This window comes from Phaenicophaeus curvirostris, unplaced genomic scaffold (assembly GCF_032191515.1).
Source record: "Phaenicophaeus curvirostris isolate KB17595 unplaced genomic scaffold, BPBGC_Pcur_1.0 scaffold_48, whole genome shotgun sequence".
In the NCBI taxonomy this organism is placed as follows: Eukaryota; Metazoa; Chordata; class Aves; order Cuculiformes; family Cuculidae; genus Phaenicophaeus; species Phaenicophaeus curvirostris.
The window spans coordinates 979,618-1,007,166 of record NW_027206671.1 but is presented as its reverse complement, the minus strand read 5'-3'; positions in this window follow the sequence as shown (position 1 = coordinate 1,007,166).

The window sequence follows — 27,549 nt, the reverse complement described above, 5'->3', positions numbered from 1 at the left end:
TTTACCTTGCATTACGTTGCCTTGCTTTACGTTGCTTTACGTTGCCTTCTTTTACGTTGCTTTACCGTGCTTTACCTTGCTTTACCTTGTTTTATGTTGCCTTGCTTTACGTTGCATTACGTTGCATTACGTTGCATTATGTTGCCTTGCTTTATGTTGCTTTACGTTGCATTACGTTGCCTTGCTTTACGTTGCTTTACGTTGCCTTCTTTTACGTTGCTTTACCGTGCTTTACCTTGCTTTACCTTGTTTTCTGTTGCCTTGCTTTACGTTGCTTTACGTTGCCTTGCTTTACTTTGCTTAACCTTGCTTTACCTTGCTTTACCTTGTTTTACGTTGCCTTGCTTTACGTTGCTTTACGTTGCATTACGTTGCCTTGCTTTACGTTGCATTACGTTGCTTTACGTTGCATTAAGTTGCCTTGCTTTACGTTGCTTTACGTTTCATTACGTTGCCTTGCTTTACGTTGCTTTACGTTGCTTTACGTTGCATTACGTTGCATTACGTTGCCTTGCTTTACGTTGCATTACGTTGCATTACGTTGCCTTGCTTTACGTTGCTTTACGTTGCTTTACGTTGCCTTGCTTTACGTTGCATTACGTTGCATTACGTTGCATTACGTTGCATTACGTTGCCTTGCTTTACGTTGCATTACGTTGCATTACGTTACATTACGTTGCCTTGATTTACGTTGCTTTACGTTGCATTACGTTGCATTACGTTGTGTTGCTTTACGTTGCATTACGTTGCTTAACGTTGCATTACGTTGCATTACGTTGCCTTGCTTTACGTTGCATTACGTTGCTTTACGTTGCATTACGTTGCATTACGTTGCCTTGCTTTACGTTGCATTACGTTGCCTTGCTTTACGTTGCTTTACGTTGAATTACGGTGCTTTACGTTGCATTACGTTGCCTTGCTTTGCGTTGCTTTACGTTGCATTATGTTGCTTTACGTTGCATTACGTTGCCTTGCTTTACGTTGCTTTACGTTGCATTACGTTGCTTTACGTTGCTTTACGTTGCCTTGCTTTACGTTGCTTTACGTTGCATTACGTTGCTTTACGTTGCATTACGTTGCCTTGCTTTACGTTGCTTTACATTGCATTACGTTGCTTTACGTTGCCTTGCTTTACGTTGCTTTACGTTGCCTTGCTTCACGTTGCATTACGTTGCATTACGTTGCCTTGCTTTACGTTGCATTACGTTGCCATGCTTTACGTTGCTTAACGTTGCATTACATTGCTTTAAGTTGCATTACGTTGCCTTGCTTTACGTTGCTTTACGTTGCATTACGTTGCTTTACATTGCATTACGTTGCCTTGCTTTACGTTGCTTTACGTTGCATTACGTTGCTTTACGTTGCCTTACTTTACATTGCCTTACGTTGCCTTGCTTTACGTTGCTTTACGTTGCCTTGCTTTACGTTGCATTACGTTGCATTACGTTGCCTTGCTTTACGTTGCTTTACGTTGCTTTACGTTGCATTACGTTGCATTACGTTGCATTACGTTGCCTTGATTTACGTTGCTTTACGTTGCTTTACGTTGCCTTGCTTTACGTTGCATTACGTAGCATTAGGTTGCATTACGTTGCCTCGATTTACGTTGCTTTACGTTGCATTACGTTGCATTACGTTGCCTTGCTTTACGTTGCATTATGTTGCATTACGTTGCATTACGTTGCATTACGTTACATTACGTTGCCTTGATTTACGTTGCTTTACGTTGCATTACGTTGCCTTGCTTTACGTTGCATTACGTTGCATTACGTTGCCTTGCTTTACGTTTCATTACGTTGCTTTAAGTTGCATAACGTTGCCTTGCTTTACGTTGCTTTACCTTGCATTACGTTGCTTTACGTTGCATTACGTTGCTTTACGTTGCATTACGTTGCATTACGTTGCCTTAATTTACGTTGTTTTACGTTGCATTACGTTGCTTTACGTTGCATTACGATGCATTACGTTGCCTTGCTTTACGTTGCTTTACGTTGCATTAGGTTGCTTTACGTTGCATTACGTTGCCTTGCTTTACGTTGCTTTACGTTGCATTACGTTGCTTTACGTTGCATTACGTTGCGTTGCTTTACGTTGCTTTACGTTGCATTACGTTGCTTAACGTTGCATTACGTTGCATTACGTTGCCTTGCTTTGCGTTGCTTTACGTTGCATTATGTTGCTTTACGTTGCATTACGTTGCCTTGCTTTACGTTGCTTTACGTTGCATTACGTTGCTTTACGTTGCATTACGTTGCATAACGTTGCTTTACGTTGCATTACGTTGCCTTGCTTTACGTTGTTTACGTTGCATTACGTTGCTTTACGTTGCATTACGTTGCCTTGCCTTACGTTGCTTTATGTTGCATTACGTTGCTTTACGTTGCCTTGCTTTACGTTGCTTTACGTTGCCTTGCTTTACGTTGCATTACGTTGCATTACGTTGCCTTGCTTTACGTTGCATTACGTTGCCATGCTTTACGTTGCTTAACGTTGCATTACGTTGCTTTAAGTTGCATTACGTTGCCTTGCTTTACGTTGCTTTACGTTGCTTTGCTTTACATTGCCTTGCTTTACGTTGCTTTACGTTGCCTTGCTTTACGTTGCCTTGCTTTACGTTGCTTTACGTTTCCTTGCCTTGCTTTACGTTGCTTTACGTTGCCTTGCCTTGCTTTACGTTGCATTACGTTGCCTTGCTTTACGTTGCTTTACGTTGCCTTGCCTTGCTTTACGTTGCATTACGTTGCCTTGCTTTATGTTGCTTTACGTTGCCTTCCTTTACGTTGCCTTCCTTTACGTTTCTTTACGTTGCCTTACTTTACGTTTCCTTGCTTTACGTTGCTTTCCGTTGCCTTACGTTCCCTTGCTTTACGTTGCCTTGCTTTAGGTTGCTTAACGTTGCCATGCTTTACGTTGCCCTGCTTTACGTTGCTTTACGTTGCCTTGCTTTACGTTGCCTTGCTTTACGTTGCTTTACGTGGCCTTACGTTGCCTTGCTTTACTTTGCTTTACCTTGCTTTACCTTGCTTTACATTGTTTTACGTTGCCTTGCTTTACGTTGCTTTACCTTTCTTTACCTTGTTAAACGTTGCCTTGTTTTACGTTGCTTTACGTTGCATTACGTTGCATTACGTTGCCTTGCTTTACGTTGCATTACGTGGCCTTGCTTTACGTTGCATTACGTTGCATGACGTTGCATTACTTTGCCTTGCTTTACGTTGCTTTACGTTGCATTACGTTGCCTTGCTTTACGTTGCTTTACGTTGCCTTCTTTTACGTTGCTTTACCGTGCTTTACCTTGCTTTACCTTGTTTTATGTTGCCTTGCTTTACGTTGCATTACGTTGCATTACGTTGCATTATGTTGCCTTGCTTTATGTTGCTTTACGTTGCATTACGTTGCCTTGCTTTACGTTGCTTTACGTTGCCTTCTTTTACGTTGCTTTACCGTGCTTTACCTTGCTTTACCTTGTTTTCTGTTGCCTTGCTTTACGTTGCTTTACGTTGCCTTGCTTTACTTTGCTTAACCTTGCTTTACCTTGCTTTACATTGTTTTACGTTGCCTTGCTTTACGTTGCTTAACCTTTCTTTACCTTGTTTTACGTTGCCTTGCTTTACGTTGCTTTACGTTGCATTACGTTGCATTACGTTGCCTTGCTTTACGTTGCATTACGTTGCTTTACGTTGCATTATGTTGCCTTGCTTTACGTTGCTTTACGTTTCATTACGTTGCCTTGCATTACGTTGCTTTACGTTGCTTTACGTTGCATTACGTTGCATTACGTTGCCTTGCTTTATGTTGCATTACGTTGCATTACGTTGCCTTGCTTTACGTTGCATTACGTTGCATTACGTTGCATTACGTTGCCTTACTTTACGTTGCTTTACGTTGCTTTACGTTGCCTTGCTTTACGTTGCATTACGTTGCATTACGTTGCATTACGTTGCATTACGTTGCCTTGCTTTACGTTGCTTTACGTTGCTTTACGTTGCATTACGTTGCATTACGTTGCCTTGCTTTACGTTGCATTACGTTGCATTACGTTGCATTACGTTGCATTACGTTGCCTTGCTTTACGTTGCATTACGTTGCATTACGTTACATTACGTTGCCTTGATTTACGTTGCTTTACGTTGCATTACGTTGCATTACGTTGTGTTGCTTTACGTTGCATTACGTTGCTTAACGTTGCATTACGTTGCATTACGTTGCCTTGCTTTACGTTGCATTACGTTGCTTTACGTTGCATTACGTTGCATTACGTTGCCTTGCTTTACGTTGCTTTACGTTGAATTACGGTGCTTTACGTTGCATTACGTTGAATTACGGTGCTTTGCGTTGCTTTACGTTGCCTTGCTTTGCGTTGCTTTACGTTGCATTATGTTGCTTTACGTTGCATTACGTTGCCTTGCTTTACGTTGCTTTACGTTGCATTACGTTGCTTTACGTTGCTTTACGTTGCCTTGCTTTACTTTGCATTAGGTTGCATTACGTTGCATTGCTTTACGTTGCATTACGTTGCATTAAGTTGCATTACGTTGCCTTGCTTTACGTTGCTTTACGTTGCATTACGTTGTATTACGTTGCATTACGTTGCCTTGATTTACGTTGCTTTACGTTGCATTACGTTGCTTTACGTTGCCTTGCTTTACGTTGCTTTACGTTGCCTTGCTTTACGTTGCATTACGTTGCATTACGTTGCCTTGCTTTACGTTGCATTACGTTGCCTTGCTTTACGTTGCATTACGTTACATTACGTTGCCTTGATTTACGTTGCTTTACGTTGCACTACGTTACATTACGTTGCCTTGCTTTACGTTGCATTACGTTGCATTACGTTGCCTTGCTTTACGTTGCATTACGTTGCTTTAAGTTGCATAACGTTGCCTTGCTTTACGTTGCTTTACGTTGCATTACGTTGCTTTACGCTGCATTACGTTGCATTGCTTTACGTTGCTTTACGTTGCATTACGTTGCTTTACGTTGCATTACGTTGCCTTGCTTTACGTTGTTTACGTTGCATTACGTTGCTTTACGTTGCATTACGTTGCCTTGCTTTACGTTGCATTACGTTGCCTTGCTTTACGTTGTTTTACGTTGCATTACGTTGCCTTGCTTTACGTTGCTTTACATTGCTTTACGTTGCATTACGTTGCATTACGTTGCCTTGCTTTATGTTGCATTACTTTGCATTACGTTGCCTTGCTTTACGTTGCTTTACGTTGCCTTGCTTAACGTTGCTTTACGTTGCATTACCTTGCTTTACGTTGCTTTACGTTGCCTTGCTTTACGTTGCATTACGTTGCATTACGTTGCATTGCTTTACATTGCTTTACGTTGCCTTGCTTTACGTTGCTTTACATTGCTTTATGTTGCATTACCTTGCATTACGTTGCCTTGCTTTAATTTGCATTAGGTTGCATTACGTTGCATTGCTTTACGTTGCATTACGTTGCATTACGTTGCATTTCGTTGCCTTGCTTTACGTTGCTTTACGTTGCATTACGTTGTATTACGTTGCATTACGTTGCCTTGCTTTACGTTGCATTACGTTGCTTTACGTTGCCTTGCTTTACGTTGCATTACGTTGCCTTGCTTTACGTTGCTTTACGTTGCATTACGTTGCATTACGTTGCATTACGTTGCATTACGTTGCATTACGTTGCATTACGTTACATTACGTTGCCTTGATTTACGTTGCTTTACGTTGCATTACGTTACATTACGTTGCCTTGATTTACGTTGCTTTACGTTGCCTTCTTTTACGTTGCTTTACCGTGCTTTACCTTGCTTTACCTTGTTTTCTGTTGCCTTGCTTTACGTTGCTTTACGTTGCCTTGCTTTACTTTGCTTAACCTTGCTTTACCTTGCTTTACCTTGTTTTACGTTGCCTTGCTTTACGTTGCTTTACGTTGCATTACGTTGCCTTGCTTTACGTTGCATTACGTTGCTTTACGTTGCATTAAGTTGCCTTGCTTTACGTTGCTTTACGTTTCATTACGTTGCCTTGCTTTACGTTGCTTTACGTTGCTTTACGTTGCATTACGTTGCATTACGTTGCCTTGCTTTACGTTGCATTACGTTGCATTACGTTGCCTTGCTTTACGTTGCTTTACGTTGCTTTACGTTGCCTTGCTTTACGTTGCATTACGTTGCATTACGTTGCATTACGTTGCATTACGTTGCCTTGCTTTACGTTGCATTACGTTGCATTACGTTACATTACGTTGCCTTGATTTACGTTGCTTTACGTTGCATTACGTTGCATTACGTTGTGTTGCTTTACGTTGCATTACGTTGCTTAACGTTGCATTACGTTGCATTACGTTGCCTTGCTTTACGTTGCATTACGTTGCTTTACGTTGCATTACGTTGCATTACGTTGCCTTGCTTTACGTTGCATTACGTTGCCTTGCTTTACGTTGCTTTACGTTGAATTACGGTGCTTTACGTTGCATTACGTTGCCTTGCTTTGCGTTGCTTTACGTTGCATTATGTTGCTTTACGTTGCATTACGTTGCCTTGCTTTACGTTGCTTTACGTTGCATTACGTTGCTTTACGTTGCTTTACGTTGCCTTGCTTTACGTTGCTTTACGTTGCATTACGTTGCTTTACGTTGCATTACGTTGCCTTGCTTTACGTTGCTTTACATTGCATTACGTTGCTTTACGTTGCCTTGCTTTACGTTGCTTTACGTTGCCTTGCTTCACGTTGCATTACGTTGCATTACGTTGCCTTGCTTTACGTTGCATTACGTTGCCATGCTTTACGTTGCTTAACGTTGCATTACATTGCTTTAAGTTGCATTACGTTGCCTTGCTTTACGTTGCTTTACGTTGCATTACGTTGCTTTACATTGCATTACGTTGCCTTGCTTTACGTTGCTTTACGTTGCATTACGTTGCTTTACGTTGCCTTACTTTACATTGCCTTACGTTGCCTTGCTTTACGTTGCTTTACGTTGCCTTGCTTTACGTTGCATTACGTTGCATTACGTTGCCTTGCTTTACGTTGCTTTACGTTGCTTTACGTTGCATTACGTTGCATTACGTTGCATTACGTTGCCTTGATTTACGTTGCTTTACGTTGCTTTACGTTGCCTTGCTTTACGTTGCATTACGTAGCATTAGGTTGCATTACGTTGCCTCGATTTACGTTGCTTTACGTTGCATTACGTTGCATTACGTTGCCTTGCTTTACGTTGCATTATGTTGCATTACGTTGCATTACGTTGCATTACGTTACATTACGTTGCCTTGATTTACGTTGCTTTACGTTGCATTACGTTGCCTTGCTTTACGTTGCATTACGTTGCATTACGTTGCCTTGCTTTACGTTTCATTACGTTGCTTTAAGTTGCATAACGTTGCCTTGCTTTACGTTGCTTTACCTTGCATTACGTTGCTTTACGTTGCATTACGTTGCTTTACGTTGCATTACGTTGCATTACGTTGCCTTAATTTACGTTGTTTTACGTTGCATTACGTTGCTTTACGTTGCATTACGATGCATTACGTTGCCTTGCTTTACGTTGCTTTACGTTGCATTAGGTTGCTTTACGTTGCATTACGTTGCCTTGCTTTACGTTGCTTTACGTTGCATTACGTTGCTTTACGTTGCATTACGTTGCGTTGCTTTACGTTGCTTTACGTTGCATTACGTTGCTTAACGTTGCATTACGTTGCATTACGTTGCCTTGCTATACGTTGCATTACGTTGCTTTACGTTGCATTACGTTGCATTACGTTGCCTTGCTTTACGTTGCTTTACGTTGCATTAGGTTGATTTACGTTGCATTAGCTTGATTTACGTTGCATTACGTTGCCTTGCTTTGCGTTGCTTTACGTTGCATTATGTTGCTTTACGTTGCATTACGTTGCCTTGCTTTACGTTGCTTTACGTTGCATTACGTTGCTTTACGTTGCATTACGTTGCATAACGTTGCTTTACGTTGCATTACGTTGCCTTGCTTTACGTTGTTTACGTTGCATTACGTTGCTTTACGTTGCATTACGTTGCCTTGCCTTACGTTGCTTTATGTTGCATTACGTTGCTTTACGTTGCCTTGCTTTACGTTGCTTTACGTTGCCTTGCTTTACGTTGCATTACGTTGCATTACGTTGCCTTGCTTTACGTTGCATTACGTTGCCATGCTTTACGTTGCTTAACGTTGCATTACGTTGCTTTAAGTTGCATTACGTTGCCTTGCTTTACGTTGCTTTACGTTGCTTTGCTTTACATTGCCTTGCTTTACGTTGCTTTACGTTGCCTTGCTTTACGTTGCCTTGCTTTACGTTGCTTTACGTTTCCTTGCCTTGCTTTACGTTGCTTTACGTTGCCTTGCCTTGCTTTACGTTGCATTACGTTGCCTTGCTTTACGTTGCTTTACGTTGCCTTGCCTTGCTTTACGTTGCATTACGTTGCCTTGCTTTATGTTGCTTTACGTTGCCTTCCTTTACGTTGCATTCCTTTACGTTTCTTTACGTTGCCTTACTTTACGTTTCCTTGCTTTACGTTGCTTTCCGTTGCCTTACGTTCCCTTGCTTTACGTTGCCTTGCTTTAGGTTGCTTAACGTTGCCATGCTTTACGTTGCCCTGCTTTACGTTGCTTTACGTTGCCTTGCTTTACGTTGCCTTGCTTTACGTTGCTTTACGTGGCCTTACGTTGCCTTGCTTTACTTTGCTTTACCTTGCTTTACCTTGCTTTACATTGTTTTACGTTGCCTTGCTTTACGTTGCTTTACCTTTCTTTACCTTGTTAAACGTTGCCTTGTTTTACGTTGCTTTACGTTGCATTACGTTGCATTACGTTGCCTTGCTTTACGTTGCATTACGTGGCCTTGCTTTACGTTGCATTACGTTGCATGACGTTGCATTACTTTGCCTTGCTTTACGTTGCTTTACGTTGCATTACGTTGCCTTGCTTTACGTTGCTTTACGTTGCCTTCTTTTACGTTGCTTTACCGTGCTTTACCTTGCTTTACCTTGTTTTATGTTGCCTTGCTTTACGTTGCATTACGTTGCATTACGTTGCATTATGTTGCCTTGCTTTATGTTGCTTTACGTTGCATTACGTTGCCTTGCTTTACGTTGCTTTACGTTGCCTTCTTTTACGTTGCTTTACCGTGCTTTACCTTGCTTTACCTTGTTTTCTGTTGCCTTGCTTTACGTTGCTTTACGTTGCCTTGCTTTACTTTGCTTAACCTTGCTTTACCTTGCTTTACATTGTTTTACGTTGCCTTGCTTTACGTTGCTTAACCTTTCTTTACCTTGTTTTACGTTGCCTTGCTTTACGTTGCTTTACGTTGCATTACGTTGCATTACGTTGCCTTGCTTTACGTTGCATTACGTTGCTTTACGTTGCATTATGTTGCCTTGCTTTACGTTGCTTTACGTTTCATTACGTTGCCTTGCATTACGTTGCTTTACGTTGCTTTACGTTGCATTACGTTGCATTACGTTGCCTTGCTTTATGTTGCATTACGTTGCATTACGTTGCCTTGCTTTACGTTGCATTACGTTGCATTACGTTGCATTACGTTGCCTTACTTTACGTTGCTTTACGTTGCTTTACGTTGCCTTGCTTTACGTTGCATTACGTTGCATTACGTTGCATTACGTTGCATTACGTTGCCTTGCTTTACGTTGCTTTACGTTGCTTTACGTTGCATTACGTTGCATTACGTTGCCTTGCTTTACGTTGCATTACGTTGCATTACGTTGCATTACGTTGCATTACGTTGCCTTGCTTTACGTTGCATTACGTTGCATTACGTTACATTACGTTGCCTTGATTTACGTTGCTTTACGTTGCATTACGTTGCATTACGTTGTGTTGCTTTACGTTGCATTACGTTGCTTAACGTTGCATTACGTTGCATTACGTTGCCTTGCTTTACGTTGCATTACGTTGCTTTACGTTGCATTACGTTGCATTACGTTGCCTTGCTTTACGTTGCTTTACGTTGAATTACGGTGCTTTACGTTGCATTACGTTGAATTACGGTGCTTTGCGTTGCTTTACGTTGCCTTGCTTTGCGTTGCTTTACGTTGCATTATGTTGCTTTACGTTGCATTACGTTGCCTTGCTTTACGTTGCTTTACGTTGCATTACGTTGCTTTACGTTGCTTTACGTTGCCTTGCTTTACTTTGCATTAGGTTGCATTACGTTGCATTGCTTTACGTTGCATTACGTTGCATTAAGTTGCATTACGTTGCCTTGCTTTACGTTGCTTTACGTTGCATTACGTTGTATTACGTTGCATTACGTTGCCTTGATTTACGTTGCTTTACGTTGCATTACGTTGCTTTACGTTGCCTTGCTTTACGTTGCTTTACGTTGCCTTGCTTTACGTTGCATTACGTTGCATTACGTTGCCTTGCTTTACGTTGCATTACGTTGCCTTGCTTTACGTTGCATTACGTTACATTACGTTGCCTTGATTTACGTTGCTTTACGTTGCACTACGTTACATTACGTTGCCTTGCTTTACGTTGCATTACGTTGCATTACGTTGCCTTGCTTTACGTTGCATTACGTTGCTTTAAGTTGCATAACGTTGCCTTGCTTTACGTTGCTTTACGTTGCATTACGTTGCTTTACGCTGCATTACGTTGCATTGCTTTACGTTGCTTTACGTTGCATTACGTTGCTTTACGTTGCATTACGTTGCCTTGCTTTACGTTGTTTACGTTGCATTACGTTGCTTTACGTTGCATTACGTTGCCTTGCTTTACGTTGCATTACGTTGCCTTGCTTTACGTTGTTTTACGTTGCATTACGTTGCCTTGCTTTACGTTGCTTTACATTGCTTTACGTTGCATTACGTTGCATTACGTTGCCTTGCTTTATGTTGCATTACTTTGCATTACGTTGCCTTGCTTTACGTTGCTTTACGTTGCCTTGCTTAACGTTGCTTTACGTTGCATTACCTTGCTTTACGTTGCTTTACGTTGCCTTGCTTTACGTTGCATTACGTTGCATTACGTTGCATTGCTTTACATTGCTTTACGTTGCCTTGCTTTACGTTGCTTTACATTGCTTTATGTTGCATTACCTTGCATTACGTTGCCTTGCTTTAATTTGCATTAGGTTGCATTACGTTGCATTGCTTTACGTTGCATTACGTTGCATTACGTTGCATTTCGTTGCCTTGCTTTACGTTGCTTTACGTTGCATTACGTTGTATTACGTTGCATTACGTTGCCTTGCTTTACGTTGCATTACGTTGCTTTACGTTGCCTTGCTTTACGTTGCATTACGTTGCCTTGCTTTACGTTGCTTTACGTTGCATTACGTTGCATTACGTTGCATTACGTTGCATTACGTTGCATTACGTTACATTACGTTGCCTTGATTTACGTTGCTTTACGTTGCATTACGTTACATTACGTTGCCTTGATTTACGTTGCTTTACGTTGCATTACGTTGCTTTACGTTGCATTACGTTGCATTACGATGCCTTAATTTACGTTGTTTTACGTTGCATTACGTTGCTTTACGTTGCATTACGATGCATTACGTTGCCTTGCTTTACGTTGCTTTACGTTGCATTACGTTGCTTTACGTTGCATTACGTTGCCTTGCTTTACGTTGCTTTACGTTGCATTACGTTGCTTAACGTTGCATTACGTTGCATTACGTTGCCTTGCTTTACGTTGCATTACGTTGCCTTGCTTTACGTTGCTTTACGTTGCATTACGTTGCTTTACGTTGCATTACGTTGCCTTGCTTTGCGTTGCTTTACGTTGCATTATTTTGCTTTACGTTGCATTACGTTGCCTTGCTTTTCGTTGCTTTACGTTGCATTACGTTGCTTTACGTTGCATTACATTGCCTTGCTTTACGTTGCTTTACGTTGCATTACGTTGCTTTACGTTGCATTACGTTGCCTTGCTTTACGTTTCTTACGTTGCATTACGTTGCTTTATGTTGCATTACGTTGCCTTGCTTTACGTTGTTTATGTTGCATTACGTTGCATTACGTTGCATTACGTTGCATTACGTTGCCTTGATTTACGTTGCTTTACGTTGCTTTACGTTGCCTTGCTTTACGTTGCATTACGTTGCATTAGGTTTCATTACGTTGCCTTGCTTTATGTTGCTTTACGTTGCTTTACGTTGCATTACGTTGCATTACGTTGCCTTGCTTTACGTTGCATTACGTTGCATTACGTTGCATTACGTTGCATTACGTTGCATTACGTTGCCTTGCTTTACGTTGCATTACGTTGCATTACGTTGCATTACGTTGCCTTGCTTTACGTTGCTTTACGTTGCATTACGTTGCATTACGTTGCCTTGCTTTACGTTGCATTACGTTGCATTACGTTGCTTTACGTTGCATTACGTTGCTTTACGTTGCATTACGTTGCCTTGCTTTACGTTGCATTACGTTGCATTACGTTGCATTACGTTGCTTTACGTTGCATTACGTTGCTTTACGTTGCATAACGTTGCCTTGCTTTACGTTGCTTTACCTTGCATTACGTTGCTTTACGTTCCATTACGATGCATTACGTTGCCTTGCTTTACGTTGCTTTACGTTGCATTACGTTGCTTTACGTTGCATTACGTTGCCTTACTTTACGTTGCTTTACGATGCATTACGTTGCTTTACGTTGCATTACGTTGCATTACGTTGCATTACGTTGCCTTGATTTACGTTGCTTTACGTTGCTTTACGTTGCATTACGTTGCTTTACGTTGCTTTACGTTGCATTACGTTGCATTACGTTGCATTACGTTGCATTAAGTTGCCTTGCTTTATGTTGCATTACGTTGCATTACGTTGCCTTGCTTTACGTTGTTTTACGTTGCCTTGCTTTACATTGCTTTACGTTGCATTACCTTGCTTTACGTTGCATTACGTTGCATTACGTTGCATTGCTTTACATTGCTTTACGCTGCCTTGCTTTACGTTGCTTTACATTGTTTTACGTTGCCTTTCTTTACGTTGCTTTACATTGCTTTATGTTGCATTACGTTGCATTACGTTGCCTTGCTTTACTTTGCATTAGGTTGCATTACGTTGCATTGCTTTACATTGCTTTACGCTGCCTTGCTTTACTTTGCATTAGGTTGCATTACGTTGCATTGCTTTACGTTGCATTACGTTGCCTTGCTTTACGTTGCTTTACGTTGCTTTACGTTGCATTACGTTGTATTACTTTGCATTACGTTGCCTTGATTTACGTTGTTTACGTTGCTTTACGTTGCCTTGCTTTACGTTGCATTACGTTGCATTACGTTGCCTTGCGATACGTTGCTTTACGTTGCATTACGTTGCATTACGTTGCCTTGCTTTACGTTGCATTACGTTGCATTATGTTGCATTACGTTGCATTACGTTGCCTTGCTTTACGTTGCATTACGTTGCATTACGTTACATTACGTTGCCTTGATTTACGTTGCTTTACGTTGCATTACGTTACATTACGTTGCCTTGCTTTACGTTGCATTACGTTGCATTACGTTGCCTTGCTTTACGTTGCATTACGTTGCTTTAAGTTGCATAACGTTGCCTTGCTTTACATTGCTTTACCTTGCATTACGTTGCTTTACGTTGCATTACGTTGCTTTACGTTGCATTACGTTGCATTACATTGCCTTAATTTACGTTGTTTTACGTTGCATTACGTTGCTTTACGTTGCATTACGATGCATTACGTTGCCTTGCTTTATGTTGTTTTACGTTGCATTACGTTGCTTTACGTTGCATTACGTTGCTTTACGTTGCATTACGTTGCCTTGCTTTACGTTGCTTTACGTTGCATTGCGTTGCTTTACGTTGCATTACGTTGCATTACGTTGCCTTGCTTTACGTTGCATTACGTTGCCTTGCTTTACGTTGCTTTACGTTGCATTACGTTGCTTTACGTTGCCTTGCTTTACGTTGCTTTATGTTGCATTACGTTGCTTTACGTTGCATTACGTTGCCTTGCTTTACGTTGCTTTACGTTGCATTACGTTGCTTTACGTTGCATTACGTTGCCTTGCTTTACGTTGTTTACGTTGCATTACGTTGCTTTACGTTGCATTACGTTGCCTTGCTTTACTTTGCTTTACGTTGCATTACGTTGCATTACGTTGCATTACGTTGCATTACGTTGCCTTGCTTTACGTTGCTTTACGTTGCTTTACGTTGCATTACGTTGCATTACGTTGCATTACGTTGCCTTGATTTACGTTGCTTTACGTTGCTTTACGTTGCCTTGCTTTACTTTGCATTACGTTGCATTACGTTGCATTACGTTGCCTTGCTTTACGTTGCTTTACGTTGCTTTACATTGCATTACGTTGCATTACGTTGCCTTGCTTTACGTTGCATTACGTTGCATTAGGTTACTTTACGTTGCCTTGATTTACGTTGCTTTACGTTGCATTACGTTGCATTACGTTGCCTTGCTTTACGTTGCATTACGTTGCATTACGTTGCCTCGCTTTACGTTGCATTACGTTGCTTTAAGTTGCATAACATTGCCTTGCTTTACGTTGCTTTACCTTGCATTACGTTGCTTTACGTTGCATTACGTTGCTTTACTTTGCATTACGTTGCATTACGTTGCCTTAATTTACGTTGTTTTACGTTGCATTACGTTGCTTTACGTTGCATTACGATGCATTACGTTGCCTTGCTTTACGTTGCTTTACGTTGCATTACGTTGCTTTACGTTGCATTACGTTGCCTTGCTTTACGTTGCATTACGTTGCGTTACGTTGCATTACGTTGCGTTGCTTTACGTTGCATTACGTTGCATTACGTTGCTTTACGTTGCTTTACGTTGCATTAGGTTGCCGTGATTTACGTTGCATTACGTTGCATTACTTTGCATTACGTTGCCTTGCTTTACGTTGCATTACGTTGCCTTGCTTTACGTTGCTTTACGTTGCATTAGGTTGCTTTACGTTGCATTACGTTGCCTTGCTTTACGTTGCTTTACGCTGCATTACGTTGGTTTACGTTGCATTACGTTTCTTTACGTTGCATTACGTTGCCTTGCTTTACGTTGTTTACGTTGCATTACGTTGCTTTACGTTGCATTACGTTGCCTTGCTTTACGTTGCTTTACGTTGCATTACGTTGCTTTACGTTGCATTACGTTGCCTTGCTTTACGTTGCATTACGTTGCATTACGTTGCTTTACGTCGCCTTGCTTTACGTTGCATTACGTTGCCTTGCTTTACGTTGCCTTGCTTTACGTTGCCTTGCTTTACGTTGCATTACGTTGCATTAGGTTGCATTACGTTGCCTTGATTTACGTTGCTTTAAGTTGCTTTACGTTGCATTACGTTGCATTACGTTGCCTTGCTTTATGTTGCATTACGTTGCATTACGTTGCCTTGCTTTACATTGCTTTACGTTGCATTACGTTGCATTACGTTGCCTTGCTTTACGTTGCTTTACGTTGTATTACGTTGTATTACGTTGCCTTGCTTTACGTTGCATTACGTTGCATTACGTTGCATTACGTTGCCTTGCTTTACGTTGTATTACGTTGCATTACGTTGCATTACGTTGCCTTGATTTACGTTGCTTTACGTTGCATTACGTTACATTACGTTGCCTTGCTTTACGTTGCATTACGTTGCATTGCGTTGCGTTGGTTTACGTTGCTTTACGTTGAATTACGTTGCTTAACGTTGCATTACGTTGCATTACGTTGCCTTGCTTTACGTTGCATTACGTTGCTTTACGTTGCATTACGTTGCATTACGTTGCCTTGCTTTACGTTGCATTACGTTGCTTTACGTTGCTTTACATTGCATTACGTTGCATTACGTTGCCTTGCTTTACGTTGCCTTACGTTGCATTACGTTACATTACGTTGCCTTGATTTACGTTGCTTTACGTTGCATTACGTTGCTTAACGTTGCATTACGTTGCATTACGTTGCCTTGCTTTACGTTGCATTACGTTGCCTTGCTTTACGTTGCTTTACGTTGCATTACGTTGCTTTACGTTGCATTACGTTGCCTTGCTTTGCGTTGCTTTACGTTGCATTATTTTGCTTTACGTTGCATTACGTTGCCTTGCTTTTCGTTGCTTTACGTTGCATTACGTTGCTTTACGTTGCATTACATTGCCTTGCTTTACGTTGCTTTACGTTGCATTACGTTGCTTTACGTTGCATTACGTTGCCTTGCTTTACGTTTCTTACGTTGCATTACGTTGCTTTATGTTGCATTACGTTGCCTTGCTTTACGTTGTTTATGTTGCATTACGTTGCATTACGTTGCATTACGTTGCATTACGTTGCCTTGATTTACGTTGCTTTACGTTGCTTTACGTTGCCTTGCTTTACGTTGCATTACGTTGCATTAGGTTGCATTACGTTGCCTTGCTTTATGTTGCTTTACGTTGCTTTACGTTGCATTACGTTGCCTTGCTTTACGTTGCATTACGTTGCATTACGTTGCATTACATTGCATTACGTTGCATTACGTTGCCTTGCTTTACGTTGCATTACGTTGCATTACGTTGCATTACGTTGCCTTGCTTTACGTTGCTTTACGTTGCATTATGTTGCATTACGTTGCCTTGCTTTACGTTGCATTACGTTGCATTACGTTGCATTACGTTGCTTTACGTTGCATTACGTTGCTTTACGTTGCATAACGTTGCCTTGCTTTACGTTGCTTTACCTTGCATTACGTTGCTTTACGTTCCATTACGATGCATTACGTTGCCTTGCTTTACGTTGCTTTACGTTGCATTACGTTGCTTTACGTTGCATTACGTTGCCTTACTTTACGTTGCTTTACGATGCATTACGTTGCTTTACGTTGCATTACGTTGCATTACGTTGCATTACGTTGCCTTGATTTACGTTGCTTTACGTTGCTTTACGTTGCATTACGTTGCTTTACGTTGCTTTACGTTGCATTACGTTGCATTACGTTGCATTACGTTGCATTAAGTTGCCTTGCTTTATGTTGCATTACGTTGCATTACGTTGCCTTGCTTTACGTTGTTTTACGTTGCCTTGCTTTACATTGCTTTAAGTTGCATTACCTTGCTTTACGTTGCATTACGTTGCATTACGTTGCATTGCTTTACATTGCTTTACGTTGCCTTGCTTTACGTTGCTTTACATTGCTTTACGTTGCCTTTCTTTACGTTGCTTTACATTGCTTTATGTTGCATTACGTTGCATTACGTTGCCTTGCTTTACTTTGCATTAGGTTGCATTACGTTGCATTGCTTTACGTTGCATTACGTTGCCTTGCTTTACGTTGCTTTACGTTGCTTTACGTTGCATTACGTTGTATTACTTTGCATTACGTTGCCTTGATTTACGTTGTTTTCGTTGCTTTACGTTGCCTTGCTTTACGTTGCATTACGTTGCCTTGCGATACGTTGCTTTACGTTGCATTACGTTGCATTAGGTTGCCTTGCTTTACGTTGCATTACGTTGCATTATGTTGCATTACGTTGCATTACGTTGCCTTGCTTTACGTTGCATTACGTTGCATTACGTTACATTACGTTGCCTTGATTTACGTTGCTTTACGTTGCATTACGTTACATTACGTTGCCTTGCTTTACGTTGCATTACGTTGCATTACGTTGCCTTGATTTACGTTGCATTACGTTGCTTTAAGTTGCATAACGTTGCCTTGCTTTACGTTGCTTTACGTTGCATTAGGTTGCTTTACGTTGCATTACGTTGCTTTACGTTGCATTACGTTGCATTACGTTGCCTTGAATTAGGTTGCTTTACGTTGCTTTACGTTGCCTTGCTTTACGTTGCATTACGTAGCATTAGGTTGCATTACGTTGCCTTGCTTTACGTTGCTTTACGTTGCTTTACGTTGCATTACGTTGCATTACGTTGCATTACGTTGCCTTGCTTTACGTTGCATTACGTTGCATTACGTTGCATTACATTGCTTTACGTTGCATTACGTTGCATTACGTTGCATTACGTTGCCTTGCTTTACGTTGTATTACGTTGCATTACGTTGCATTACGTTGCATTACGTTACATTACGTTGCCTTGATTTACGTTGCTTTACGTTGCATTACGTTGCATTACGTTGCCTTGCTTTACGTTGCATTACGTTGCATTACGTTGCCTTGCTTTACGTTTCATTACGTTGCTTTAAGTTGCATAACGTTGCCTTGCTTTACGTTGCTTTACCTTGCATTACGTTGCTTTACGTTGCATTACGTTGCTTTACTTTGCATTACGTTGCATTACGTTGCCTTAATTTACGTTGTTTTACGTTGCATTACGTTGCTTTACGTTGCATTACGATGCATTACGTTGCCTTGCTTTACGTTGCTTTACGTTGCATTAGGTTGCTTTACGTTGCATTACGTTGCCTTGCTTTACGTTGCTTTACATTGCATTACGTTGCTTTACGTTGCATTACGTTGCGTTGCTTTACGTTGCTTTACGTTGCATTACGTTGCTTAACGTTGCATTACGTTGCATTACGTTGCCTTGCTGTACGTTGCATTACGTTGCTTTACGTTGCATTACGTTGCATTACGTTGCCTTGCTTTACGTTGCTTTATGTTGCATTAGGTTGATTTACGTTGCATTAGCTTGATTTACGTTGCATTACGTTGCCTTGCTTTGCGTTGCTTTACGTTGCATTATGTTGCTTTACGTTGCATTACGTTGCCTTGCTTTACGTTGCTTTACGTTGCATTACGTTGCTTTACGTTGCATTACGTTGCCTTGCTTTACGTTGCTTTACGTTGCATAACGTTGCTTTACGTTGCATTACGTTGCCTTGCTTTACGTTGTTTACGTTGCATTACGTTGCTTTACGTTGCATTACGTTGCCTTGCCTTACGTTGCTTTACGTTGCATTACGTTGCTTTACGTTGCCTTGCTTTACGTTGCTTTACGTTGCCTTGCTTTACGTTGCATTACGTTGCATTACGTTGCCTTGCTTTACGTTGCATTACGTTGCCATGCTTTACGTTGCTTAACGTTGCATTACGTTGCTTTAAGTTGCATTACGTTGCCTTGCTTTACGTTGCTTTACGTTGCTTTGCTTTACATTGCCTTGCTTTACGTTGCTTTACGTTGCCTTGCTTTACGTTGCCTTGCTTTACGTTGCTTTACGTTTCCTTGCCTTGCTTTACGTTGCTTTACGTTGCCTTGCCTTGCTTTACGTTGCATTACGTTGCCTTGCTTTACGTTGCTTTACGTTGCCTTGCCTTGCTTTACGTTGCATTACGTTGCCTTGCTTTATGTTGCTTTACGTTGCCTTCCTTTACGTTGCCTTCCTTTACGTTTCTTTACGTTGCCTTACTTTACGTTTCCTTGCTTTACGTTGCTTTCCGTTGCCTTACGTTCCCTTGCTTTACGTTGCCTTGCTTTAGGTTGCTTAACGTTGCCATGCTTTACGTTGCCCTGCTTTACGTTGCTTTACGTTGCCTTGCTTTACGTTGCCTTGCTTAACGTTGCTTTACGTGGCCTTACGTTGCCTTGCTTTACTTTGCTTTACCTTGCTTTACCTTGCTTTACATTGTTTTACGTTGCCTTGCTTTACGTTGCTTTACCTTTCTTTACCTTGTTAAACGTTGCCTTGTTTTACGTTGCTTTACGTTGCATTACGTTGCATTACGTTGCCTTGCTTTACGTTGCATTACGTTGCCTTGCTTTACGTTGCATTACGTTGCATGACGTTGCATTACGTTGCCTTGCTTTACGTTGCTTTACGTTGCATTACGTTGCCTTGCTTTACGTTGCTTTACGTTGCCTTCTTTTACGTTGCTTTACCGTGCTTTACCTTGCTTTACCTTGTTTTATGTTGCCTTGCTTTACGTTGCATTACGTTGCATTACGTTGCATTATGTTGCCTTGCTTTATGTTGCTTTACGTTGCATTACGTTGCCTTGCTTTGCGTTGCTTTACGTTGCCTTCTTTTACGTTGCTTTACCGTGCTTTACCTTGCTTTACCTTGTTTTCTGTTGCCTTGCTTTACGTTGCTTTACGTTGCCTTGCTTTACTTTGCTTAACCTTGCTTTACCTTGCTTTACATTGTTTTACGTTGCCTTGCTTTACGTTGCTTAACCTTTCTTTACCTTGTTTTACGTTGCCTTGCTTTACGTTGCTTTACCTTGCATTACGTTGCGTTACGTTGCCTTGCTTTACGTTGCATTACGTTGCTTTACGTTGCATTATGTTGCCTTGCTTTACGTTGCTTTACGTTTCATTACGTTGCCTTGCATTACGTTGCTTTACGTTGCTTTACGTTGCATTACGTTGCATTACGTTGCCTTGCTTTATGTTGCATTACGTTGCATTACGTTGCCTTGCTTTACGTTGCATTACGTTGCATTACGTTGCATTACGTTGCCTTGCTTTACGTTGCTTTACGTTGCTTTACGTTGCCTTGCTTTACGTTGCATTACGTTGCATTACGTTGCATTACGTTGCCTTGCTTTACGTTGCTTTACGTTGCTTTACGTTGCATTACGTTGCATTACGTTGCCTTGCTTTACGTTGCATTACGTTGCATTACGTTGCATTACGTTGCATTACGTTGCCTTGCTTTACGTTGCATTACGTTGCATTACGTTACATTACGTTGCCTTGATTTACGTTGCTTTACGTTGCATTACGTTGCATTACGTTGCATTACGTTGTGTTGCTTTACGTTGCATTACGTTGCTTAACGTTGCATTACGTTGCATTACGTTGCCTTGCTTTACGTTGCATTACGTTGCTTTACGTTGCATTACGTTGCATTACGTTGCCTTGCTTTACGTTGCATTACGTTGCCTTGCTTTACGTTGCTTTACGTTGAATTACGGTGCTTTACGTTGCATTACGTTGCCTTGCTTTGCGTTGCTTTACGTTGCATTATGTTGCTTTACGTTGCATTACGTTGCCTTGCTTTACGTTGCTTTACGTTGCATTACGTTGCTTTACGTTGCTTTACGTTGCCTTGCTTTACATTGCTTTACGTTGCATTACGTTGCTTTACGTTGCATTACGTTGCCTTGCTTTATGTTGATTACGTTGCATTACGTTGCTTTACGTTGCATTACGTTGCCTTGCTTTACGTTGCTTTACGTTGCATTACGTTGCTTTACGTTGCCTTGCTTTACGTTGCTTTACATTGCATTACGTTGCTTTACGTTGCCTTGCTTTACGTTGCTTTACGTTGCCTTGCTTCACGTTGCATTACGTTGCATTACGTTGCCTTGCTTTACGTTGCATTACGTTGCCATGCTTTACGTTGCTTAACGTTGCATTACATTGCTTTAAGTTGCATTACGTTGCCTTGCTTTAGGTTGCATTACGTTGCTTTACATTGCATTACGTTGCCTTGCTTTACGTTGCTTTACGTTGCATTACGTTGCTTTACGTTGCCTTACTTTACATTGCCTTAGGTTGCCTTGCTTTACGTTGCTTTACGTTGCCTTGCTTTACGTTGCCTTGCTTTACGTTGCATTACGTTGCATTACGTTGCCTTGCTTTACGTTGCTTTACGTTGCATTTCGTTGCTTTACGTTGCATTACGTTGCTTTACGTTGCATTACGTTACCTTGCTTTATGTTGATTACGTTGCATTACGTTGCTTTACGTTGCATTACGTTGCCTTGCTTTACGTTGCTTTATGTTGCATTTCGTTGCTTTACGTTGCTTTACGTTGCTTTACGTTGCTTTACGTTGCCTTGCTTTACGTTGCTTTACGTTGCATTACGTTGCCTTGCTTTACGTTGCATTACGTTGCATTACGTTGCCTTGCTTTACGTTGCATTACGTTGCCATGCTTTACGTTGCTTAACGTTGCATTACGTTGCTTTAAGTTGCATTACGTTGCCTTGCTTTACGTTGCTTTACGTTGCATTACGTTGCTTTACATTGCATTACGTTGCCTTGCTTTACGTTGCTTTACGTTGCATTACGTTGCTTTACGTTGCCTTGCTTTACATTGCCTTACGTTGCCTTGCTTTACGTTGCTTTACGTTGCCTTGCTTTACGTTGCTTTACGTTGCCTTGCTTTACGTTGCCTTGCTTTACGTTGCGTTACGTCGCCTTGCTTTACGTTGCTTTACGTTGCCTTGCTTTACTTTGCCTTGCTTTATGTTGCTTTACGTTGCTTTGCTTTACATTGCCTTGCTTTACGTTGCTTTACGTTGCCTTGCTTTACGTTGCCTTGCTTTACGTTGCTTTACGTTGCCTTGCCTTGCTTTACGTTGCTTTACGTTGCCTTGCCTTGCTTTACGTTGCATTACGTTGCCTTGCTTTACGTTGCTTTACGTTGCCTTGCCTTGCTTTACGTTGCATTACGTTGCCTTGCTTTATGTTGCTTTACGTTGCCTTCCTTTACGTTGCCTTCCTTTACGTTTCTTTACGTTGCCTTTCTTTACGTTTCCTTGCTTTACGTTGCTTTCCGTTGCCTTACGTTCCCTTGCTTTACGTTGCCTTGCTTTAGGTTGCTTAACGTTGCCATGCTTTACGTTGCCCTGCTTTACGTTGCTTTACGTTGCCTTGCTTTACGTTGCCGTGCTTTACGTTGCTTTACGTGGCCTTACGTTGCCTTGCTTTACGTTGCCTTGCTTTACGTTGCTTTACGTTGCCTTGCTGTACTTTGCTTTACCTTGCTTTACCTTGCTTTACATTGTTTTACGTTGCCTTGCTTTACGTTGCTTTACCTTTCTTTACCTTGTTAAACGTTGCCTTGTTTTACGTTGCTTTACGTTGCATTACGTTGCATTACGTTGCCTTGCTTTACGTTGCATTACGTTGCATGACGTTGCATTACGTTGCCTTGCTTTACGTTACATTACGTTGCATGACGTTGCATTACGTTGCCTTGCTTTACGTTGCATTACGTTGCATAACGTTGCATTGCTTTACATTGCTTTACGTTGCCTTGCTTTACGTTGCTTTACATTGCTTTATGTTGCATTACGTTGCCTTGCTTTACGTTGCATTACGTTGCATTACGTTGCCTTGCTTTACGTTGCATTACGTTGCATGACGTTGCATTACGTTGCCTTGCTTTACGTTGCTTTACGTTGCTTTACGTTGCATTACGTTGCATTACGTTGCCTTGATTTAGGTTGCTTTACGTTGCTTTACGTTGCCTTGCTTTACGTTGCATTACGTAGCATTAGGTTGCATTACGTTGCCTTGCTTTACGTTGCTTTACGTTGCTTTACGTTGCATTACGTTGCATTACGTTGCATTACGTTGCCTTGCTTTACGTTGCTTTACGTTGCATTACGTTGCATTACGTTGCTTTACGTTGCATTACGTTGCATTACGTTGCATTACGTTGCCTTGCTTTACGTTGCATTACGTTGCATTACGTTGCATTACGTTGCATTACGTTACATTACGTTGCCTTGATTTACGTTGCTTTACGTTGCATTACGTTGCATTACGTTGCCTTGCTTTACGTTGCATTACGTTGCATTACGTTGCCTTGCTTTACGTTTCATTACGTTGCTTTAAGTTGCATAACGTTGCCTTGCTTTACGTTGATTTACCTTGCATTACGTTGCTTTACCTTGCATTACGTTGCTTTACGTTGCATTACGTTGCATTACGTTGCCTTAATTTACGTTGTTTTACGTTGCATTACGTTGCTTTACGTTGCATTACGATGCATTACGTTGCCTTGATTTACGTTGCTTTACGTTGCATTAGGTTGCTTTACGTTGCATTACGTTGCCTTGCTTTACGTTGCATTACGTGGCCTTGCTTTACGTTGCATTACGTTGCATGACGTTGCATTACGTTGCCTTGCTTTACGTTGCTTTACCTTGCATTACGTTGCCTTGCTTTACGTTGCTTTACGTTGCCTTCTTTTACGTTGCTTTACCGTGCTTTACCTTGCTTTACCTTGTTTTATGTTGCCTTGCTTTACGTTGCATTACGTTGCATTACGTTGCATTATGTTGCCTTGCTTTATGTTGCTTTACGTTGCATTACGTTGCCTTGCTTTACGTTGCTTTACGTTGCCTTCTTTTACGTTGCTTTACCGTGCTTTACCTTGCTTTACCTTGTTTTCTGTTGCCTTGCTTTACGTTGCTTTACGTTGCCTTGCTTTACTTTGCTTAACCTTGCTTTACCTTGCTTTACCTTGTTTTACGTTGCCTTGCTTTACGTTGCTTTACGTTGCATTACGTTGCCTTGCTTTACGTTGCATTACATTGCTTTACGTTGCATTAAGTTGCCTTGCTTTACGTTGCTTTACGTTTCATTACGTTGCCTTGCTTTACGTTGCTTTACGTTGCTTTACGTTGCATTACGTTGCATTACGTTGCCTTGCTTTACGTTGCATTACGTTGCATTACGTTGCCTTGCTTTACGTTGCTTTACGTTGCTTTACGTTGCCTTGCTTTACGTTGCATTACGTTGCATTACGTTGCATTACGTTGCATTACGTTGCCTTGCTTTACGTTGCATTACGTTGCATTACGTTACATTACGTTGCCTTGATTTACGTTGCTTTACGTTGCATTACGTTGCATTACGTTGTGTTGCTTTACGTTGCATTACGTTGCTTAACGTTGCATTACGTTGCATTACGTTGCCTTGCTTTACGTTGCATTACGTTGCTTTACGTTGCATTACGTTGCATTACGTTGCCTTGCTTTACGTTGCATTACGTTGCCTTGCTTTACGTTGCTTTACGTTGAATTACGGTGCTTTACGTTGCATTACGTTGCCTTGCTTTGCGTTGCTTTACGTTGCATTATGTTGCTTTACGTTGCATTACGTTGCCTTGCTTTACGTTGCTTTACGTTGCATTACGTTGCTTTACGTTGCTTTACGTTGCCTTGCTTTACGTTGCTTTACGTTGCATTACGTTGCTTTACGTTGCATTACGTTGCCTTGCTTTACGTTGCTTTACATTGCATTACGTTGCTTTACGTTGCCTTGCTTTACGTTGCTTTACGTTGCCTTGCTTCACGTTGCATTACGTTGCATTACGTTGCCTTGCTTTACGTTGCATTACGTTGCCATGCTTTACGTTGCTTAACGTTGCATTACATTGCTTTAAGTTGCATTACGTTGCCTTGCTTTACGTTGCTTTACGTTGCATTACGTTGCTTTACATTGCATTACGTTGCCTTGCTTTACGTTGCTTTACGTTGCATTACGTTGCTTTACGTTGCCTTACTTTACATTGCCTTACGTTGCCTTGCTTTACGTTGCTTTACGTTGCCTTGCTTTACGTTGCATTACGTTGCATTACATTGCCTTGCTTTACGTTGCTTTACGTTGCTTTACGTTGCATTACGTTGCATTACGTTGCATTACGTTGCCTTGATTTACGTTGCTTTACGTTGCTTTACGTTGCCTTGCTTTACGTTGCATTACGTAGCATTAGGTTGCATTACGTTGCCTCGATTTACGTTGCTTTACGTTGCATTACGTTGCATTACGTTGCCTTGCTTTACGTTGCATTACGTTGCATTACGTTGCATTACGTTGCATTACGTTACATTACGTTGCCTTGATTTACGTTGCTTTACGTTGCATTACGTTGCCTTGCTTTACGTTGCATTACGTTGCATTACGTTGCCTTGCTTTACGTTTCATTACGTTGCTTTAAGTTGCATAACGTTGCCTTGCTTTACGTTGCTTTACCTTGCATTACGTTGCTTTACGTTGCTTTACGTTGCATTACGTTGCATTACGTTTCCTTAATTTACGTTGTTTTACGTTGCATTACGTTGCTTTACGTTGCATTACGATGCATTACGTTGCCTTGCTTTACGTTGCTTTACGTTGCATTAGGTTGCTTTACGTTGCATTACGTTGCCTTGCTTTACGTTGCTTTACGTTGCATTACGTTGCTTTACGTTGCATTACGTTGCGTTGCTTTACGTTGCTTTACGTTGCATTACGTTGCTTAACGTTGCATTACGTTGCATTACGTTGCCTTGCTATACGTTGCATTACGTTGCTTTACGTTGCATTACGTTGCATTACGTTGCCTTGCTTTACGTTGCTTTACGTTGCATTAGGTTGATTTACGTTGCATTAGCTTGATTTACGTTGCATTACGTTGCCTTGCTTTGCGTTGCTTTACGTTGCATTATGTTGCTTTACGTTGCATTACGTTGCCTTGCTTTACGTTGCTTTACGTTGCATTACGTTGCTTTACGTTGCATTACGTTGCATAACGTTGCTTTACGTTGCATTACGTTGCCTTGCTTTACGTTGTTTACGTTGCATTACGTTGCTTTACGTTGCATTACGTTGCCTTGCCTTACGTTGCTTTATGTTGCATTACGTTGCTTTACGTTGCCTTGCTTTACGTTGCTTTACGTTGCCTTGCTTTACGTTGCATTACGTTGCATTACGTTGCCTTGCTTTACGTTGCATTACGTTGCCATGCTTTACGTTGCTTAACGTTGCATTACGTTGCTTTAAGTTGCATTACGTTGCCTTGCTTTACGTTGCTTTACGTTGCTTTGCTTTACATTGCCTTGCTTTACGTTGCTTTACGTTGCCTTGCTTTACGTTGCCTTGCTTTACGTTGCTTTACGTTTCCTTGCCTTGCTTTACGTTGCTTTACGTTGCCTTGCCTTGCTTTACGTTGCATTACGTTGCCTTGCTTTACGTTGCTTTACGTTGCCTTGCCTTGCTTTACGTTGCATTACGTTGCCTTGCTTTATGTTGCTTTACGTTGCCTTCCTTTACGTTGCCTTCCTTTACGTTTCTTTACGTTGCCTTACTTTACGTTTCGTTGCTTTACGTTGCTTTCCGTTGCCTTACGTTCCCTTGCTTTACGTTGCCTTGCTTTAGGTTGCTTAACGTTGCCATGCTTTACGTTGCCCTGCTTTACGTTGCTTTACGTTGCCTTGCTTTACGTTGCCTTGCTTTACGTTGCTTTACGTGGCCTTACGTTGCCTTGCTTTACTTTGCTTTACCTTGCTTTACCTTGCTTTACATTGTTTTACGTTGCCTTGCTTTACGTTGCTTTACCTTTCTTTACCTTGTTAAACGTTGCCTTGTTTTACGTTGCTTTACGTTGCATTACGTTGCATTACGTTGCCTTGCTTTACGTTGCATTACGTGGCCTTGCTTTACGTTGCATTACGTTGCATGACGTTGCATTACTTTGCCTTGCTTTACGTTGCTTTACGTTGCATTACGTTGCCTTGCTTTACGTTGCTTTACGTTGCCTTCTTTTACGTTGCTTTACCGTGCTTTACCTTGCTTTACCTTGTTTTATGTTGCCTTGCTTTACGTTGCATTACGTTGCATTACGTTGCATTATGTTGCCTTGCTTTATGTTGCTTTACGTTGCATTACGTTGCCTTGCTTTACGTTGCTTTACGTTGCCTTCTTTTACGTTGCTTTACCGTGCTTTACCTTGCTTTACCTTGTTTTCTGTTGCCTTGCTTTACGTTGCTTTACGTTGCCTTGCTTTACTTTGCTTAACCTTGCTTTACCTTGCTTTACATTGTTTTACGTTGCCTTGCTTTACGTTGCTTAACCTTTCTTTACCTTGTTTTACGTTGCCTTGCTTTACGTTGCTTTACGTTGCATTACGTTGCATTACGTTGCCTTGCTTTACGTTGCATTACGTTGCTTTACGTTGCATTAT